Source organism: Natator depressus, chromosome 5 (genome assembly GCF_965152275.1).
Source record: "Natator depressus isolate rNatDep1 chromosome 5, rNatDep2.hap1, whole genome shotgun sequence".
Taxonomy (NCBI): domain Eukaryota; kingdom Metazoa; phylum Chordata; order Testudines; family Cheloniidae; genus Natator; species Natator depressus.
Window position 1 is genome coordinate 64,940,932 of NC_134238.1, and position 21,810 is coordinate 64,962,741.

Below are 21,810 nucleotides of genomic sequence, written 5' to 3' on the forward strand. Positions count from 1 at the left end.
GTCCATGTCTTTTGAAAATCTGACACAGTATTTGACTCTGGATGAAGGGCTGGCATTTATACCTCTGCTGAATGCTGCTGGAATGTGGGGGCTGCAATGCATGCAGTGTAATGTTAGAAATGCTTTTGTATCAGGGACATTTTAAAAAAATATAGACATGATGTTTGCACTATCTAGGGGCCCCAGAAGTCATGGGAAAGATTCCTATTGCTTTCTATAGGCTTTGGATTAAACTTTCTTTGCCTCTGTTTCCCCATATGTAAAATGGGGCTAATACTTCCCTATTTTACAGAAGTGTCTGAATTTTGGATGTTTGAGAAGCAAAATACTAGGGTGATGAGGAACACTGATAACTAAAATAAAATAAATCCAAGGATGGTGCCTGGAATTTCCCTCCCCCCCCCAACAGATTTGCACTTGTCACAAAAGTAAAAACATAGAATCATAGAATATCAGGGTTGGAAGGGACCTCAGGAGGTCATCTAGTCCAACCCCCTGCTCAAAGCAGGACCGATCCCCAATTAAATCATCCCAGCCAGGACTTTGTCAAGCCTGACCTAAAAACTTCATCTGCTAATCAAAGCTTCCATATTTTAATTAGAATTTGTGAAATTTACAATTATAGACAGAGTACAGGAACTGTACCAAATCATTTGGCTGTTTTTTAACAGGACAGAGAATGTGGGTCACACACAATAATAGTAATAATAATAATGCATCTAAAGAAGTGGTGTTTTACCCACAAAAGCTTATGCCCAAATAAATCTGTTAGTCTTTAAGGTGCCACCAGACTCCTTGTTGTTTTTGTGGATACAGACTAACACGGCTACCCCCTGATACTAGACACAATAATAGTGTGATTAGCAAAACTGTTCCTTATTTTCTATAAAGCTCAAGTGTTGGTCTAATGAATCCTGGGGCCTGCAATTAGCTAGGCAAAATGGAGATAGATGAAAAGATGTACACCGGTTTAAAGATCAGTGTACTGAAAGAACAGTTACCACTATTACAGTAAATCTGATCCAGAACATTTGAATTTGAACTTGGGGACTTTATTAATATCTTCTCTCCTAAAGAAATCAACATATAGATTCCCTTACTGTTCTGGTAATAGATGTACAAATAGGTCTTTTCTGCTTATGACCAAATTCAGCTGCCTTTCTTTTTAAGATACAACTTCCACTGACTTCAACAGCAAGCATATTTGTACTGAAACTTAGATGCTTTCACAGAAAACTGCCTTCCAATAACTTCATGTATCCCGAGTAATTAAAGGCACATTCCTACTGTAGACCAATGTAGAAACTTCCCATTGGCTTCAGTGAGAGGTTTCCCTGAGTAATGGAAATGCTTGTTGAAGAAGCAGAGGAATGGAGCATTGCTGCTGGCATCACTGGTTTGAAATAGAGGAGAATGCGGAAAAGCAGAAAGTGACAAGAATGGATAACTAGTTTGGGTTAGTGATATAAGCTTGAAAGTATGGACAAAAAGCCAGAACTTGATGCAGTGGAAGGGGGTACCAGTGTAATACCTCAAAGAGGAGGGAACATGGTAATATCAGTGTGCAAGAAAGATTATTTTAGGCTGGGAGCCTTTGTCTATCTAACTACCAGTATGGTTTCTGTAAAGGGAGATAATGTCTTACTAATCTATTAGAGTTCTTTGAGGGGGGCAACAAACGTGGACAAGGGGGATCCAGTGGACATAGTGTACTTAGATTTCCAGAAAGCCTTTGACAAGGTCCCTCACCAAAGGCTCTTATGTAAATTAAGTTGTTATGGGATAAGAGGAAAGATCCTTTCATGGATTGAGAACGGGTTAAAAGACAGGGAACAAAGGGTAGGAATAAATGGTACATTTTCAGAATGGAGAGGGTTAACTAGTGGTGTTCCCCAAGGGTCAGTCCTAGGACCAATCCTATTCAACTTATTCCTAAATGATCTGTAGAAAGGGGTAAACAGTGAGGTGGCAAAATTTGCAGATGATACTAAACTGCTCAAGATAGTTAAGACCAAAGCAGACTGTGAAGAACTTCAAAAAGATCTCACAAAACTAAGTGATTGGGCAACAAAATGGCAAATGAAATTTAATGTGGATAAATGTAAACTAGGGACCGAATGGCTAGGCAGCAGTTCTGCGGAAAAGGACCTCGGGGTTACAGTGGACGTGAAGCTGGATATGAGTCAGCAGTGTGCCCTTGTTGCCAAGAAGGCCAATGGCATTTTGGGATGTATAAGTAGGGGCATAGCGAGCAGATCGAGGGACATGATTGTTCCCCTCTATTCGACATTGGTGAGGCCTCATCTGGAGTACTGTGTCCAGTTTTGGGCCCCACACTACAAGAAGGATGTGGATAAATTGGAGAGAGTCCAGTGAAGGGCAACAGAAATGATTAGGGGTCTGGAACACATGACTTATGAGGAGAGGCTGAGGGAACTGGGATTGTTTAGTCTGCGGAAGAGAAGAATGAGGGGGGATTTGATAGCTGCTTTCAACTACCTGAGAGGTGGTTCCAGAGAGGATGGTTCTAGACTATTCTCAGTGGTAGAAGAGGACAGGACAAGGAGTAATGGTCTCAAGTTGCAGTGGGGGAGGTTTAGGTTGGATATTAGGAAAAACTTTTTCACTAGGAGGGTGGTGAAACACTGGAATGCGTTACCTAGGGAGGTGGTAGAATCTCCTTCCTTGGAAGTTTTTAAGGTCAGGCTTGACAAAGCCTTGGCTGGGATGATTTGATTGGGGATTGGTCCTGCTTTGAGCAGGGGGTTGGACTAGATGACCTCCTGAGGTCCCTTCCAACCCTGATATTCTATGATTCTATGATTAATGCACATTGGAAAAAATAACCCCAACTATACATAAAATATGATGGGGGCTAATTTAGCTACAACTAATCAGGAGAAGATCTTGGAGTCATCATGGATAGTTCTCTGAAGACATCCATGCAGTGTGCAGTGGCAGTCAAAAAAGCAAACGGGATGTTAGGAATCATTAAAAAAGGGATCAAGAATAAGGCGGAGAATACCTTATTGCCCTTATATAAATCCCTGGTACACCCACATCTTCAATACTGTGTACAGATGTGGTCCCCTCATCTCAAAAAGATATACTGGCATTAGAAAAGGTTCAGAAAAAGGCAACTAAAATGATTAAGGGTTTGGAACGGGTTCCATATGAGGAGAGAGAAAAGAGGCTAGGACTTTTCAGCTTGGAAAAGAGGAGACTAAAGGGGGATATGATAAAGGTATATAAAATTATGAGTGGTGTGGAGAAAGTGAATAAGAAAAAGTTATTTACTTGTTCCCGTAGTATAAGAACTAGGGGCCACCAAATGAAGTTAATGGGCAGCAAGTTTAAAACAAATAAAAGGAAGTTCTTCACTCAGCGCACAGTGAACTTGTGGAACTCCTTGCCTGAGGAGGTTGTGAAGGCTAGGACTATAACAGGGTTTAAAAGAGAACTGGATAAATTCATGGAAGTTAAATCCATTAATGGCTATTAGCCAGGATGAGCAAGGAATGGTGTCCCTAGCCTCTGTTTGACAGAGGGTGGAGATAGATGACTGGAGAGAGATCACTTGATCATTACCTGTTAGGTTCACTCCCTCTGGGGCATCTGGCATTGGCCACTGTCAGTAGACAGGAAACAGGGCTGGATGGACCTTTGGTCTGATCCAGTATGGCCAGTCTTATGTCCTTGTGTTCTATGTTCTTATGGGCCAGGCCTTGCAAATATTGGCCCCAGACCTGGAGGAGTGAAAAAGTAAGATTTATGCCATCTTTAAGCCTTAGGAATCATGAATCATACTTCCATTACCTCCAGCACACCTTCATAGATGAAGCCTTACAATTATTATACATTGGAAAAGCAAACAAAAGCAACTATGTCTCTCTGAAAAGCTAATAATGTTGTGACTTCTGAAGGAACAGAACACACCAACAGACAAGCACAAAAGAAGGTGTTTTTTCCCATTTAGCCAGAAAACTACATGATATTCCAAAAAAGATGTTTATCCTATTTGAAGCAGCAAAGCAATAAAAACCACTACAACCCAATGAGACAACTGTAAGTGTCACAAGATAAATGAAAGCAGTCTCAGCTTGTATGCTGGTATACAAGATTACACATCCCAAAATTGCAGTAATTTGGCACTAATTTGGCAGTCTAAGCTTTGATATGCTCCTAGTCTAAGGGTCTGGAGAATAGAAACATAAAGGGGGATATTCATACCAGGTTTGAATGAAATGTATTTACAGCACAGTGGGAAAAATGTTTTATACTATTTTTGATGTCTTTTGGTTTTCTATAAGGTGCCTGGTTCAGAATGGAAGAAATAAAATAAATATTATTAAACTTTAGCAGCTTTTCTTTAATGTGATAAGCTTTACAATTGCAACTCTATATTAATGAAAAATAGCAATGGCCAGATCTTCCCAAGTTTGTTTTATGTCTTATTGGGGCAATAAAAGATAATATTCCTAAAAAAATCACCATGATATGAATGTCAGGCAACTATTTTTCTTATAAGGCTTAGACTTTATAAATAATAACTAATACTGTGTTAGGACAGCAGAGGATTTTCTCAAACTCCTCTGGGTGCCAGGCAGATTGCTGGCTGTTATGTTGCATTTATGAAAAGGTATTACTTTCCTGATAAAACAGATGGATTTTAACCTGACATTTTGACATCCCCAGAAAATACATACTATCCTTTCAAAAATTCTTTTAGAGTACATAGGGCAACTACAATTAAGAGAAATGCAAGACAGCAAGACTTCATTCTGTTTTTCTTATTTGGGTGTTTGTTTGAATTTGTCAGAGATAGATTTCCAAGAATTTGAACTGTGACAAACATGATTTGATACAAGTCGAACAACCCAGACAATCATAGCTTGTCACAAAGCTATGTCACAAAGTCTTCCTGTTACTATGGATGAAATAAGAACCAAGCTGAACTCCCATGCTGTCCTCACACCAAAGCTTTCAAGGTTTGGACAATTTCTCTTCTTTTATAGAACAATGATCTTTAAAAATCTACCTTTCCTAGTTTAAGCTGTAATACCAGGAGAAATACTGTTTTCATAGTATAACGCTGACAGGCACCGGTCGTCGGCAGGCAGGATCGAACCTGGGACCTTTGGAGCTTAGTGCATGAGCTAAAAGCCATATGGCTCCTAGGTAAGGCTGTAGAGCAGACTCATTTTAGCTCTCTCTCTAAGTGGTTTCAGTGCCACTACATAGGACAGAACACCACACCCAGGAGATGTGTGGGTTACTACAGCAATTCCTATCCTGGCTACAGCCAGGAATTCACAAGAAAGTCTATTCTCAAGAGAGGATTGGACAGGTTTTCTTGAACTATTGTGATTTACCTGTACCTGATGCTAATGAAAATATGAAATTATTATTATAATAATATGTTTCCAATAGTTCCTACAAAACAGTACTTGCCATTCAAACACAACTGAAAGTATGGACCTCTTCCTGAAGAGCTCACACTCTGAAAAGATGAGACAAGCTGACAGGGGGAAGATGGGTAGGGGAAGATGTGCGACATAGAAGTAGATTGACCTGCTGTGAAACACATCCTGATAATAATGAGGATGTAACAATATATGGCTAGATGTTCAAAAGGTCTCAGGGACAGAGTTCCAAGGGCTCAACATCCACAATCAGAGCCTCATTTCAACGAAGCCCATCATCAATTTAATAAGGCATGTAAGGCTCAGCACCAGCAATTTCTATTCTATATAGGTTTTTATTCTACCCATAACGCTATATTGTATATGGCAAGATTTTTAAAAGAACTCAGCACCCAAGGTTTCTTTTCAAATCCAGACACTTATTTGGGTGTTTAAATGGGAGCTGACTGATTCTGAAAATCTGGGCTGAGTTATGTGTACTGTACCTTCTGAAAATACTGGCCATATAGACAACCTTTACCCAACAATCTGGCCATATTCGGCCAGTTAGTTGTGGGTCAGTCTGGTTAATGGGAAGCCTGGATTTCTTTGTTTCCTCCCCATAATACCCCTGTCAAGTGGAACAAAGTAAGTTACAGTAAGAGATTCCGTAAACTAGCAGTGTGTTTATGGAGACATCTCATTTGAGGCTGCTGTGAGAATAAATTAGATTATGTAAATTTTTTCTAGCTGAAAAGTGATAGAGAGTTAATGGTGATTATTCTTTAAGCAATTTTTGCCAATATCAATTTCCAAGTTTATTCTTGTAGAAGCTCTTTTGATATTATGCTTCAGAATGACATAAATTAGTTAAAAATATTTGCATTCTGAAGTGTTCCTTTCTGCTTTTCTGTATTTATTTACTTCTAAAACATCAAATATGCTACAAAGATACTTTGGTGAATGATGATTTATTTAACTACAGTCATTGATACTGAAGACAAAATTTAATTCATCTTTTGCTTGAACTTTGCAAAAAAGTAAATTAGAAAGCTACAGGGAAGCTTTTCAAAGGATTTTTATAATCAATTAAAAACCCTTGTTTTGAAAGAAAATCTCATTTAGCTACCATATGAGTGACATTTCCTCTTTTTCTCCATATTTTCCATTGCTTGCTCTTAATGGTCTTCTATTTTCATCCCCTGCAGCTTCAATGATCATATTGGTTCAATGGTCCTCACCTCTGCATAAAGCTGTTTAATCAGCAAGACAAAAATTAGTCATCCTTGACTTTTCCTTGATCTTTGTCCTATTTGTTGAACCCAGTTTCGGCCCTTCTTTCCTTGCAAACACGGCAAATAATTCAGAAAATTACTAGCACTGTCAGTGCAGCCATCTCAACATTTACAGGGCAAATCTGAAAAGTTGATTTCAGAGGCTTAGTTATCATTCAAATTATGCAAATGTCTTAGGCCTAAATGCATAAAGGACCAACTCCTCAATCCTGAGAGGAAATGCAATCAAACCTCAGTTATCTGAACCCCAGTTAAGTCAATTTTCCAGGGGAGGAATATGTCCCATGAAGTTTGATTCTAGGCCCAGCCCTGTGGAGGACAAGAGTTTAGGAACTTCACATGACTGGAGCTTGTGGACAACTCATTCCTGTAGCACTTCTAATTTGAAACCTTGATTAGCAAAGATTTCTGAGCAATCCAAACTCAAATAAGTCAGCCTGTTTTTGGATACTTCCGGCTCACATTTGCAATCCAAGATGGTTCAGATAGTTTAGCTGAGGTCCAAAAAATACATCTGGATAGATAAAGATCATTTATTGATCTTAAAAATCCAAATAAATAAGGAAATCTGAATTCCATGTGCTTTTCCCAGCTGAACCCCTAAATGTTTTGAGTTTCTTCCATCACTAATTACACTACATGTGAGACCATCCAATTCCAGCCAATTGAGTCTATTGCAGAAAATGATAGAAAATCCAGTGAATGAATTGCATGCTTTTTAAATAAATGACCTTTCCCCCTTTTTCTTGGTTTATAATTTAAGAAGGAAAATGGAATTCTCTGAGTTCACAAAGATTGCTCAAATACAGATAGTGAGAATAGCTCAAAATGCAGGGTATTTAGTAGACTGCTCTTAGTATGAAAAAATAAAATAAAATGCAGGAACATCTTCTTCTCCCTCCAAGAAAAGCTCTGGCAGCTGCCAGGCTGTTTGTAGCTACAAAATCAAATATCTGAAAGGTAAGGGTAACTATCTGTGCCTGGACTATGCTCCTTCGGGGCTGAATATACCACATTTATCTGAGAGCAAAAGGGTATGATAGGAGAAATAGATATATTTTCACTGTCCTCTGTTTTCGTTGTTCTCGTTCATCCTCTGTCAAATCTGATTGATGAGACCATATTTAGGCAAGCATGCAGACATTTTAAAGTACTTACTGTATGTTCCAAACATCCACATTTGAGTAATCAGCCTTCCTGCAAGCAGTAATTATGGTACCCTGTGCATGGGTATCCATGGCTATTGGCTATTTAGATTCCATCCCATTCCTTACTTCGTTTCTGAACACTGAAACTCACCTCTTCACTGGAATAATTCATTTCAGAAAGGTAGCTGGTTGCGTGATTTTTTTTTTAGTCCTAAGTTATTTATTAATGATTTTTTTAAAAAAAGGAAACTATATTCCTAAGTGCATCCAAAGAAGTGCCTGTAGAAATTACAGGTCTAAGTTACTCTATTGTTCCTTGAAAACATTAGTGCATCTAGTTCAATACTGATCGAAAATATATGCGTGAAACACTGCAAGAGAATACTTAATAGTTCTCTTGAGAGACAGTACTCAGTGAAAGATGGTGGGGCATGCATTTTTGCATTGATTTTAATACACATACATAACACAGATACCAACTTTGCTACTTAAACATGTAAAGAATAAGAATATAGAAAAGTGCAATTCATTGTTAAGTACTTGTTAAAGTGGGCTAAATTACCTTCAAGTAACTGGCTGTCAGTAATGCGGTGTGATTTAATGTTCTTCCTCCAGAACCATTCTTTTCTATGTGACAGAAATTTCCAAGGAAGGTCAATGATATCCCTAAGAGATTATGACAGCTGAAATATGGATTCAAACAGCTCTGGCTTTTACACTACCACAGAAAATGAAATAGCTTTTGATTTATAACCATTTTATTCTAATATACATTTCTCCATTATAGTTCATCTTAAATTAGGCAAGCCAGGTGTATACACTCCACATTACTTCTTGACTCATCCACTGTCAAATGGTGGTGCTAGCACATAGAAAATATCAGCTGCATGGAAGAAGTAGAAGGACCTGGGATAGTAATTGCTAATTCAGTAAAGTGGTGTCCACAAAAGAAGGGATGTGATTGAGGAGAGTGCCTTTCTGATTACAGCTGGAAGCTTGGATCCTCTTCTTTTTGAGATCTGCTTCATTTAGAGTTTAGGTCTTATTTACACTGGAATTTTGGACCTGTAATTCACAAGATATGCAGCTAGATTCTGTTGTGTACATAGGGCCTGATGGTTAGATGACTGCATGGTAAAAATGCTTGTGGCTTCCACTGATGCTACCAGCAGTGTAGACACAACCTGTGCTTGTTTTCAATAATTGGCCTCTGCTATTGAGAAGATATTGTTTTGTTATTTAACTTCTTTAGGCTGGGGGCCACAGGGACTTCTCAGGCACATGTACATGGGGTTTTCCTTCCCATTCCTGGCCAGAATCTAAAGATTCTTTTAGAGGCAACCCTTGTGTATTTCTTCTGTTTATAATTTTAGGACCATCATTCCTTTGTTTTTAATTCTCTCTTCCCTGTCTCATCCTATTTTTGTTTTCTTACCTCTGGCAAATATTGTAGACCAGGCTTGATAACTCCCTTTTGGACCACTGTCCTTCCAGTGCACTATATATATCAGCTGTTAGAGGCTGCTGATTGACATCCTTGGCATGGTATGTTCTACTCCTATGACAAGACTTGACTGTATCAGCTTGAGAGTGAGGGATTCTCAATATCTCTCCCAGATGGCAACCCAGTGCTTGGCTGTTATGCCATCAGGCTATTCTATGACCAAGGATGAGCAAAACAGCTGGGTAAAACAGGATGCCACCCTAAATCTTTTCACACATTTTTCTCAACCATACCTTTTTTGTGATAGCCTGTGGGGAAAATTATAGAATTTTATAGCCATATTTGTATTTATATAACAAAATATTTTATTTTGTTTCAGAGATAGTCCTGTAGGGCTAAAATTTAGGCTGGGATTTTCAAGATCCTGGGGACTTTAGGGACCCCAGGCTTCATCCTGCTCCACTGAAGTCAAGGGGAGCTTTACCTTTGACTTCAATTCAATGGTGACAGGATCAAAGTCCCTAAATTCCATTGAAATTCAACGGGAGTTGAGTGCTTAACTCCCTTAGGTGCATTTGAAAATCCCCACCTGAAAAAATAGTCTGTCTGTAGTTTATTCCAGAAAAGATATGTACATACAAAAGGGTCTCTGTGATTATGCATGCAACTGCTGCAGCTGAGTATGAAATTAGGTAAGTGCACACACCCGAGATTCTTCAAGCAGTTTAAACAGTATTAGCCTCATTTTAGAGATGAGGAAAGTAAGACATGGAGAAGTCGAGTGGCTTCATCAGGTTTATATAAGAATCAGTGGCAAAACAAGGACAAGAACACAAGTCTTCTTGCCCTGTGTTTAGTGCTATAGGCAGTCACCACAGAATCATTGAACTGCAGGTCTGGAAGGGACCTTAAGAGGTCATCTAGTCCAGCCTCCTGAAAGATGTTTGCCTAATCTGTTCTTAAAAACCTCCAGGGATGGGGATTCCACAACATCCATCAGAAGCTTATTCTAGAGCTTAACTACCCTCACAGTTAGAATGTTTTTCCTATTGTATAACCTAAATCTTCCTTGATGCAGATTAACTCCATTACTTCTTGTCCTCCTTCAGTGGACATGAAGAAAAATTGATCATTGACTTCTTTATAACAGGTCTTCATGGATTTGAAGGCTGTTATCAGCTCCCCTCTCCCCCGCCATCTTCTTTTTGTAATACTAGACATGCCCAGGTTTTTTTTAGCCTTTCTTCATAAATCATGTTTTCTAAACCTTTTATTATTTCTGTAGTTCTTCTCTGGATTCTCCAATCCACATCTTGTGGTGCCCAGAACTGGACACAGTAGTCTAGCTGAGGCATCAGTGCCAAGTAGAGTGGGACAGTTACCATGGTCTCTCTCTTCAGTGATGACCTTTTTAACATTGACATGGCCCGATAGAGATTAACAAGAACAGTTGTTTACAGACCCATACAAAACATTTTTGCACCTGAAATGAAACAATTACTTTTTGGCTTTGGGTTATTTTTTGGGGGGGAAGGACAAGGACCAGATCCTCAGCTGGCATGAATTGATTTGCCCTATTGACTTCCATGTTAGTATGCCAATGTATATTAGCTGAGGATCTGGTGCTTATTTTTCTTGGTGACTTGTCAAAAACTAATGGCAATTTTTGAAATTGGAAATTGCTTTTTAACTTTGAAAAAATGGGACACTTTATATTTAGAAAATGGCCGTAGAGGAAAATTATGATGGAATTTGTGAAATGAAGACAAATACCTGATGTTTGACAATACATATCAAATCACTTGCAGTAAGAATGTTCACAAAAATATTCTAGTGTTCCTGAAAAAAGATCAGTAAGCAAAATCCACAGCTTTCTCTTATTTCCAGGTTTACAGCATTCAGTCATCTGTTGATACTGAGACTCTGATCCTTAAATGAGCCTTATCCTGGTCTCCAATATAACAAATCAAATTAATTGTGCCTGAAATTAGCCTTTTTAAAATCAGTCTAACTACCGGATTTGTGGATGTAGATTTGTGTGGGCACAGATGAGTTCAGTTGTGGGCACAAGTAACTGCATTTCCATGTTTTCAGCTGCATTTAGATGTTCCTGCAACATGGGAGGCTTTTCTGATGTTATGGCCCTCAGATTTAGTCTTAAAAATTCCCCAGATATGATAAAAAAATTCTTAGTGGTCAGTAGGTGTGGAGACAAGCCACTAATGTACGGGCAAAGAAGCCAGTAAGCAGTTTATTTATGGCAAGATGGGGTAGCCTGTGTGACCATATGCAGCTATTAGCAATATTTTCTACCTGAACTATGGTAATTAGCTCATTCCATAACTGGGTTGGTTTACAAACTCCTATCAATTAATGGACACATTTCTTGTATCTTTGTAATCTTAAAAAAACCTTTTCTTTTACTACATTGACCTTTACAAATGAACAATTTAGAACAAACACCAAAAGATATTGATCGTGAAACTATCTCCTCATTTATTTTAGCTGAATCCAAAGAAGATTTTTAAATTTGATTATTAATTATTAATTATTAATTATTATTATTATTTATTTGCAACCTGATATACTGATCTTAACATTTGTGTGATTTTTATGCAGGAGCTGTCAGTGTGCATTAGAGACTCAGTAAATCTTTACAGAGAATAGACATTGAAAGATATTCTTCTGATTATCCATTTCCCTCTGGAGCCCAGACAAGCACTACACATGACATACAACATCTTAACTGAAACAGCGGAGATTAGCTAATTCTATTTGCTGGATTCCAGTCCTTTATTTTATAGTTTCTTTTCATCAGTATTAAAAAGAGATGTTAATAGTTAGATCCAAAAATGACTAGCAGTAATAGAGGGCAAAATGTTGTCCTGTTAACTGGAGTGGGTGCAGAAGGTCTGTGTTGTAGCTGAAGCTCTTCAGAAGAATACATGCTGTGGCTCCAGGGGTGCATACGCCAAAATTGTAATTCTGCCATTCTTGGAGAGGGGGTGCAATCTTCCTTGTTCTATATTCCATCAGCTCTGCTGACCAGGGGCAGGAGGGTTTGTCTCACTTTCCCTGGAATTTGTCATATGGTTCCCCTTCAGAAATGTCTCTAACTTGGTTCTCCCATTACTCTCTCCCTACTTCCCAGAACTCCTCTTTCTGCTGGCTAGAGCAGTTTTCTCTAGTTACCTATGCTAAAACTGTAGGCTAACACTGTAGGCAGTTCAGTGTCTTCCCATGCTAACTGTCCATATAGGCTCCTATTCATGGGAGGAGCCAGCCTTTTCTCCTCTTCTTGCTTGTGTCAATGTCTGAGGATAGGATATCCTTGAGCATGCGGGATTCTTGGTCCCCCAAGTCCCCTCTTGTGACTCCTACATGCCACTGTAATGGCATCTTGGACACAGGATCACAAACTTTCTGGTCAAACCCCTGGTTCCATCATCCCACGTCTGTCTGTATGCAAGGATGGGGTCCTGGAACTGGGAACGCCTGGGTCCCCTCACTGCCCTTCTGAGTACACAAGAAGCATGAGATTTTTTTATTCCCCACTACTTCCTTCTCCTCACTGCTGCCCATATGCCGGGATCAGATCTGAGATCTTTTCAGTTTTCAGTTAGGTCCCCTCTCCAGATTCTTAGAAGGTACTTACCTCTACTCTGTCACTGGCTGGGGCTCTCTAGGGCAGGGTTTCACAAACTTTTGAAAGCTGAGCTTTCTTTCAGGAAAAGGAAACCAATCATGTTTCCCTACAGCCTATGACATGCTGTTAATGGTCTATGAAACTTAACATATACATCTTCTGTGTATCCCTGGTTAGTCCTTCATGTCCCTCTCCCCCATGTTGGGAAACACTGGCATAAATCTTCATAATCATACTTTCCTCCTTTAAGGAGCAGTTAAATAGTGACATCTAAAGTATCACAGTTGATATCTGAGTTACCACCCCTAGAAATCAATGGGGGCAATTAATGTCCCAGAGTTATTGTTTCAAGCTTTCTTCAAATTCAGGCAGATGTCTGTGCATTGTTACACTCACTTCATGATTGGAAGTTTTCTTTCACAACCTTAGCGCCTAAAAACCTATGTTTTGTTTTAAACAAATGAAACCTGAGGCTGAGAATAATTGACAATTTATCCAGGACCCCCACAAGTAGTTACTAATGTTTCTCTCCCCCGGGAATGATGCACCCCACGCTTTAGGAAACAGTGCCCTAGGAAATTAGAACTAGAGAAGCCATTATTGCCAGTATTGACAAAAGCGCTGGTAGGTTATAACAGCTCTACCAAATCAATTCAATCCCTGCCTGGCTGTACACTCTTCTTCCCTGATTTGAACTGTCAAAACCTCTTCCAGCATTTTTAGCTCTGGGAAGTCATAAAAACCTGATTCATATATCCTTAATCCTTCTCTTTGCTGGACAAAATGAAATGGGCTTACTCTGAAATCACAAATTGTTAATCCTGTTTCGTGTAGTTGTTAACAGTGAGTCACTGTTTACAGTTGGATTATCCCCTGGTGTAAGCGCCACATCTCAGGTGTTATGAGAATCTAAGGTCTTGTGATCAGCTGTCACTGAGTTTTATGGTGCTGTACACTGTCTTAATATAAAAAAATCATTTGTATAGTATCCTAACACATGGATACCTCATGATACATGGCAGTAAAACTAGCATCATCTTATGAAATTATATATGTCATGAAGTAAATTAAAAAGAAAACTTTTGACTCTGTCAAACAGATGACATAGCTGCCAGTACTAGTGCATCATTGCTTTTACTTTACAATATGTCTTATTTTTAACTGAGATAAAATACTGGCAAGCAATCTGGCTCTCAGTCAGTGAGTTGCTAAGTGAATGAGGAGTGAGCCAGACCCATTAAAAAAAGAATAATCCAGAACCTTTGCCCAAATAAAGAAACCCCACACCTTTTTAGAAGTTTGAAAAAATTCTGTTCATGGGTTTTATTTTAAAAAAAATATTCCCCAGCTCTGTGCTTTTTTGAAGTCATTAGGGCTGTGCAAGTATTACTGAAATCAGAAAGTGAAGACGCTGGGTTCACAAGAATGTAACTGAGGGCATAGTAATAATTTTTAAAATAATAGCACTTAAAAGACAAGGGAGTTCCACAGATGTAACTGAGGGTAGAATGTGGCCTTTTACCTGGTGATGATGCATGGGTCAGAAAGGTTTGACTTTCAGGTCCTAGATTAAATATGGAAGTCTAGAGTTAGAAAAAACATCTGTTTTACTTCAAAAGTGAACAAGTGTGATAGATACTAAACCTGGAGGCTCATGGGGACATTTTCACCAAATCACTTACCAGGGTAGAACTACACATTAAATGCTATGCCAGCTCAGAAGGAGCCCAGGAAGAAATTGACCATTACCAGTAGCAGACTTCTGCCCTCCTGCCATGCTGGCTCACTTCCTTCCCTCCCAACCCACTTGCATCAGGGAAAGACTGAGTGGTTATCTAGGGAGGCCATGATGAGAACAAGGATGGTGTTGGGGCAGGATCTTATTCCCCCTTCTAAGTTAACTGCAGACATTTTTTGCCATAGCGCTTTCTGAATAAGAATGGTTAGCAAAAATGTGGGGGGTTTTCATTTTTGCTGAACTTCAAAATGGCTAAAAGGATCTGTGCTTAAACCTACAGCAAAGAGGCAAGGGTGAAATCCTGTCCCTGTTGTATTCAGTGTGGCCAGGATTTCACTCCAAATAAGCAATATTTCTTCTCAGAAATGAATACTTTAAAATCCTGAAGCTGTGGAAAATAGGAATAATTAATTAAACTGTTTTGCCAACTTAACTATAATGGGTAGATACTCCAAGCAGAGGGCTAACTAGATGTTACAATTTGAAAGAATGGGATAAAAAAACGTAACTTTAAATGTCTCACAGCAAACTGTTTAAAATTTAATGTAAGATATTTTAATAAATACTGTAAAACTAATCCAAATATGAGGACACATCCTTCCAAATCAGTGAGTCTTGGCAAGTCTATGTTATTAGAACTATAATGCCTTTTGTTCTTTATATTGTCACATTCCTAAGAACTCTCCTTAGTGTGCGGAGGTCAGCAGCCATTGGGTCTCAGAGTAGCTGCAGTCTCTAGTGCAAACACAAATACAAAAAACTGAACAGTAGGAAATTCAAAACTAATAAGAGGAAATAGTTTCCCACAGAATGTGTAATTAAGCTGCAGAACTCATTGCTACAAGAAGTTACTGAGAGCCAGAACTTAACAGAATAAAAAAGGGATTGAATACGGATATCAAAAGTATCCAGAGTTATCATAATTAATGACAATAAACATTTTGGAAGGGATATTAAACCTTAGACTGAAGCCAATTTCTAATTGTCAGAGATCAGGATTAGTCCTATGTGTATGCGTTTGTAGTGGGAAGATTGCTCCACATTTGCCTACTGCTGGGTTTTTGCTCCATCCTCTGAGGTATCCGCTACTGGTCACTATTGGACATAGGATACTGGACCTGATGGGCCTCTGGTCTGATTCAATACAGCAATACCAATGTTCCTGTAACATTCCGCTGTCATGGAGACTTTACTTTTGTTCTTTCTTCTTGCTGTTTTCCTTAATTTAAAAATAAGTCACTTTAGTCTGAAAGTATGTTTTGCTCTGTGTATGGAAACAGAATTCACTTTAGTTTAGAATAATAATAACCATGCTAATTTATGCACCGCTCTGGTTTCTCTCTTCTAAATAACCTGCAGATCTGATAGTTATCTCAAATGCCCTGTAGAATTCATTAGTGTAAGTAAAAGCAGAGGTGAAAAGTTACCATGAAACACTAAATCATGTATGTGTTTTCATTTAAGAAAATGAGCTAACACCTCACAAATTGCAAGATGAGTGAAAGCATGGGAGAGAGCTAGATGTGTGACTTATGGTCTCTGAGATTTGAGGATACCTAAAACATCTGAATAGATGTTACTAGGCTGGGATGTTTGGAATCAGAAATGCCAGTGTCTACAGCACTACGGACAAAAAATACTTTGAGGATGATTTTTGCCTTTCAGACCTTCAGAAGAATTCCAGAAATGAGAGAAAACAGATTCTCTTAGAAACACATGTTAATCAGGAAAAAAAAAAAAAACCCCAAACACAGGCCAATTTCAAGGCTTGGTCATGGTCAAAATGACAGATTTTATGGGTTAATGCATATTAAAAGAAAAACCATGTTAAAATTGCAATTATGTGGATTGCTTAAACAAATGACTGTCAAAGATTATACATGTCTTCTGAAGGATACAAATGAATACTGATTAACAACTCATTACTCTATATCATTAATTCTTTCACAACATTGCAATTGCAAGTAGAGTGAAATTTCTTCTTGCCTAGCTGTACTGAACCCCACCCGCCATGAATATAAAAATGGGACCAGATCCTCAGGTGGTATAAACTGGTGTAGATCCAGTTACTTCAATTGAGCTATGCTGATTTACACCATCTGAAGATATTACCTGGAATGTTTACATTTTGAATTAAAATTTCATTAAATTTCACACACTTGTTACAGACAAAATGAAATAAATGCTAAATGAGTATTTCCTTTGTACGTAACTATTCAGCTGTTTGTTGTCTGGGATGAAAGCACTTGATCACATTAAGAGACATACCTTTTAGCATCATTTGCTTGGAGAATAATTGTACTTGCTTTGAAATACAAGAAAGGTCATTGCTAAGGTAGCTTGCTTCATCAACATAATTTTACATCTATTCAGGGCATTTTGTGTAATTTACATTTTTATGCTTAACAAATCTTTGGATGAGTTCATGGTATGTGAAATGATTTTATGTAAAAATTTAGGCTTTACATGACTTTCTTAGTAACAATTCAAAAAATAACAATGTAATTTTTTCCATTTGTAGAGGAGCTTTTGTCCTGGAGGATCTCAAAGTGCTTTATTTTCTTGGTAATGGCCCATATGTCACAGTGAAGAGGATAGAAGGTAGGGGTGTATGTAAAGACAGGGTGGGGCTGTGGAAAGGGAAAGGTTGTTATACTGTATTATCCCTGCCCACCAGATAGCTGCTGTACCCCATCTACAAAGATCTGTGTATCTAGACAATGGGAATGTGGACAGTAGGTAAGAGTAGCCAGGGAAACAGTCACACTAAGCAGCACATTGCCCTACTAAAACTGCTTATGTTCCGTAGTAAGATTTATGGAAAATTAATGCTGCTTAAAGCAACTCTAACTCCTGTGTGTGCATCTGGACCCCTCTTGAGGCAAAGAATGCAGCCATTAGCTAGCCAATAATTGTACTTCCATGCTGCCAGAGGGGAGCACAGGGGGAGAGTCCTTTGTGTAGCTGGCCTGGAACTATGAGGCTAGACTCTTGCTATCCCCTTGGTCCTTATTCCTATAGATTTTTTTCTAGCCCCAATCCCAGGCTGGTCCACCATCTTTCTCAGTACTGCGGGCAAAGCTAATGAGAAAGAATGCCACTAAACAGGGCTGTTAGACAGCTGCATAGTTGTAACCAAGGACTGAAAGGCTGAAGTTCCTGATTCTGAAACTCTGGACAGATGTCAAAACAACCAATATCTTTTGTTAAAGACCCCTAAAAGCTTGTCATAGCCTGATGTTTGAGGCTGTTTTAAACTCTGGCTGTGGTCTGAAGACATTTTCATCATACTGTTCCTTGTCTAAGGAAATTAATATCATTGATGATCTCTCTGTGCATACTGAACTGGAAAAGATAATGGCAGAGCATTTTTTCTGGGTAAGGCAAATGCCTCTGTGGTGTATTATATCCTACTTCTAGTGCATTAGTGCCCATCTTCCCAAGCAAAGTTTTCACGGTTGTCCTTCTGTAAAATGGAGGTCACAATAGAGCTATTAGAGACACCTCTTCCCTCTATAAACTGGTGTTCTTTTAGACAGCACAGAGTGCAACTTACTGTCCCGTTTAGAAATGTCTGCTCTGTTCAAAAGGAGTTATTTCTGTTCTGTACATTGGGACTTTCTGCTCAGGCGATGAGTATGCTTGTGCCTTCTCATTTCTTATGTCTGATCCTGAACTTTTCATGGTCCTTTAGTGACTTTTATTCTGTGGTGCTCTTTCCCCCCATTCATATGCAGCTGTCCTTACGCTCTTTCCAGGTCAGCTGAGAACGTGAGACAGAATGAGCATGCGTATGAGTGTGCGCATGCATACACACACACACCCTGTATATGAAAATGCGTCTGTTCTGTAGAGAGCTCTTGGTCCAGCAGGAAGCAGGGAGCTGAGAGTTAAAATAACCAGTAATGGTTGGGGATCTCAAAAGATGGAAATTTTCAGTCCAAGTACCTGCCTAAACTTTATCTGAACTAGTCTAACTTCAGATTAATCCTTCTCTTACTTATAGTAGTTTTATACCAGTACAATATCAGTGACCTCCTTTGAGTTTCTTCTGATTTATGCTGATCATAATCAGGCCCACAGAGTGGAAAACTGGGCTGGAAATCTTGCAAGAACAGTTGTTCTCTTTAATTTATATCCTCTCTCAGCTCAGGGCAGAAAGGCTGCAAGAAGTAGGTATTTCAGCACTTCCATTTCTGATCCTGCATGGAGTCCAGAAGCTCAGAGCTACATGAAAATGGAAAACAATCCTTAAAAAGCAAAGTGAAATTTTTGAGATTGAAAAAATAAATTGGTGGGTGAATTTTTGCTTTATTTGTGCATCCCAATCCTTTGCACCTCCTGATCCTAAATTCAGATTTCTCACACTGCATTTTGTTACCTCATGCTCAATCCCCGCAGGAGGATCCAATTTCAGTTTATTTTTCCCTTTTAAATAGACAGCAACCAACCTATATATGTGTGTTTGCACCCACGACCTAGCTATTTTCATATTTGCAAAAGGTACAGTATTTTATTTCACGTAGCTTAAAACACTGCTATTCTTTTGTTTTTCCTCCTCTTTTGGCTGTGCTTGAGAACTCTCAATTTGATTCACTTTCTCTTGACCAGATCAAGAATTGCCAGAGCAATTATCAGTTAGTCTCTGGATCATTTTATTACTCTTTCTGGCTGTGCCTTAGTGAGGAGGAAAAAGAAAAGCATGAAGAGAAACTTAAACATCCTGCACTACCGCAGAGATGAACAACATTGATATGGTCCCAGTGTGGCAGTTCTGGCACCAGAGAAACCAAACAAAGAGCAACATGGGACAAACAAGAAAAAAATGGGGGTGATGAGGAAAGTTCCCATAAATTCAAATTTCCGTGAAATAAACTCCCTGTGGTGAACACCTGGCAGACCATTCACTATTGTTATTTTCTTTCATTACAAATCCTGAGCAGAGAAAAGTTTACACATTTAGGGGACTGACTCTAAGCCCTTGTATTTATTTATTTATTTAAAAATCAGATTCGGAATGAGAGTCTTCAGTACCCTGAGTAAGCTGCAGCAGGGTACCAGTAGTTCAATGTACCTTTTTTCATCATTCCTAGCCAGTGCAATCAAATACAGGAAAAGCAGCCTGTTTTCATTCTCTAGTCCTCAGTACTCTTGCTTCTGTTTGATGTAAATCATTTGAAAGACTGTCTTTATCTGCTAGCAGAAAAGGAGCTGAGAGCTTCTTCCTACTCTGTAGCCTCCTATTTGGTTGTATTTTGCTTGGCTGTATTATTTTCAACAGCAACTCAAACATCTTTACATGGAGTTATTTCAGTGATCCGTCGAAAGCGTATGTACTCTTGAATTCACCATTTGCTTTATTTCCAGAGCTGCTGTAAGCTTCAGTCTAAATCATTTCACTGTAATGTCTTCTTCCCTTCCCACCCCCATTCCTTTGTGAGATGTAATGTACATTTTCTGAAGTAAACATTTCAAATTCTATCATCAAAGCTCTATTCTCCCATATTAGTCCAGGAGACACACGGTAGTTCCATTGTTAGATGATTATCTGGGAAATACAGAATTGCTCCTGGGTGAAACCAATGGAAGGGGAATTTTACAGAATGTAGTTGCACAAGTCTTTGTAGCCCATCCTGGAGACATTAAAGGCGGAAATGGTAATCCTTGGAGGTAAATCCAGCCCTCTCTTTTGTGTTAAGAGCCTCCTGGCAGCAGAACCAATGGAGTTCAGCCTCCTAAGGGGCTTTATGTTGGCGGGGGGGCATATAGGGTGTACACCCCACTCAGCATGGGGTCCCTCTCTGTGCAAGCAACCTGTATTGTGGATTGCAGTGGCAGATGTGACAGGTCAGGTCTGGAAGAACCACTGTTATGTGGATTTTCCCTTCTTGTCCTCAAGGAGGACTGGGTCTCATAACGACCTGCAGAGGTTACTACCACCATAGTCTGCAATCATCTCCTCTGTGGAGTGGCTCCAATGCTGCTCTGTGACGTAGGGAGTGGGGGATGATTTCTTCCCCTTCCTTGTGCCTCTGCCTGTTGCCTGGCCCAGCTACTCAGGCTAAGTTCTAGACTTTGGATTTGACCCTTTTACCCTCCTCATCCTGTGTGTATTGAACTAGTTACTTATTTTAACAATTGGGACAGCACTGTCCCCTGATTCCACTCAGTGTGACCTTTGTATGGCCTACAGGACTCCCAAAAGACTCTCACTTGACTAGAATAATTGGAGAAACCCCAAACCTGCCAAATTTCTTTGCTGATATTCATAACCCCTTTTAATTACTTATTGATGAACGTTAACTTGGGGACTATTCATCAGCATGACATCATCAAATCCAGTTGTTAGGAAATGAGCCTGGGATACAGGAGGTCTGAGCCCCATTTCCTGCTTTGCCACAGATATCATGTGTTACTTTGGGCAAGTCACTTAGTCTCTTTGTGCCTCAGTCCCCCCATTTGAAAAATGAACTCAGGTCACATTTTTCAAGCTGTTCTCTTCAAATATAGTTTAAAAACCCTGAGATTCTGATGTAATCACTTGACCCTAGGAGCTGAGCCTTTAAGAAATCACAAAATATCAGGAGAATTGTAATAGAATTGTGAGAGCAACACAGATAGTGTGGCAACAGAGATATTTTGTCCTACTTCCATGTTCACATGTGTATTTACCCCACAAAATTTGTGGTGAACCGTTGGTGAAAATCCAAGTAATTGTGACTCAATATAACTATTGCAGTTGCAAATCTGCTGGTAATAAGTAGTGTAACTTGCACCTACAGTTAATTAAATGACATGGACACAAAATTCAGCTGCAAGCAGGGAGGGCAGGCCTCATGTTTCTTGTCTGGAATAGTGTGTGCAATTCTGGTCTCCCATATTTAAGAACGATGAATTCAGACTGGAACAGGTGCAGAGCAGAGCTACTAGGATGATCCAAGGAATGGAAAACCTACCTTATGAGAGGAGACCTTAAAGAGCTTGGGTTGTTTAGCCTGACCAAAAGAAGGCTGATGAGAGATATGATTGTGCTCTATAAATACATCAGATAGATAAATACCCAGGAGGGAGAGGAGTTATTTAAGTGACAGTGTTGACACAAGAACAAATGGACATAAACTGGCCATCAACAAGTTT